Below are 553 nucleotides of genomic sequence, written 5' to 3' on the forward strand. Positions count from 1 at the left end.
CTTCTCGAAGGTAATTTAGTATTTGATCCTTCAGTACCCCAACAAGGCTTTTGTTGATGATGGTCACAGGCATCCCTTGTTTTATGAAGGTTAAATGAAGGGACTTCACCTGTACTGTAGGAAAGTGATTATGAACCTTGCTACTAGCGATCGCTCCATCTGAGTAGTTCATCCTTTCATTACCGTCACTTTCTACCCATTCTGAAATTCCTGAGGTGGTGCTCTTACGGCAATACCTGATAATTGATTTCCCAATCTGCTGTATAACTGAGAAACGCAGCTTCTTCCCTCTGGACTTGCGTTCTTGCGAAGACTGACACACACCCAGAGCTCCTAGGTTAAGCCCACCTCTGCAGAGTCTACAAGGACTTCTGAACTCTCAACGATACACACGATTAAGTTACTTCTTTTCATCAGCACGAAACAGTGAACAATAGTGACTTCTCTCCCTCGCTATAAGAGCCCACAGATTCTCATCGCATGCTGACTCACCTATTTGAGGGCTGATTGCCAGAGGCGGAGACGTAGTGTAAACTTTTCTTTTTTTTCCAGA

Source organism: Penaeus monodon, chromosome 28 (assembly GCF_015228065.2).
Source record: "Penaeus monodon isolate SGIC_2016 chromosome 28, NSTDA_Pmon_1, whole genome shotgun sequence".
NCBI lineage: Eukaryota > Metazoa > Arthropoda > Malacostraca > Decapoda > Penaeidae > Penaeus > Penaeus monodon.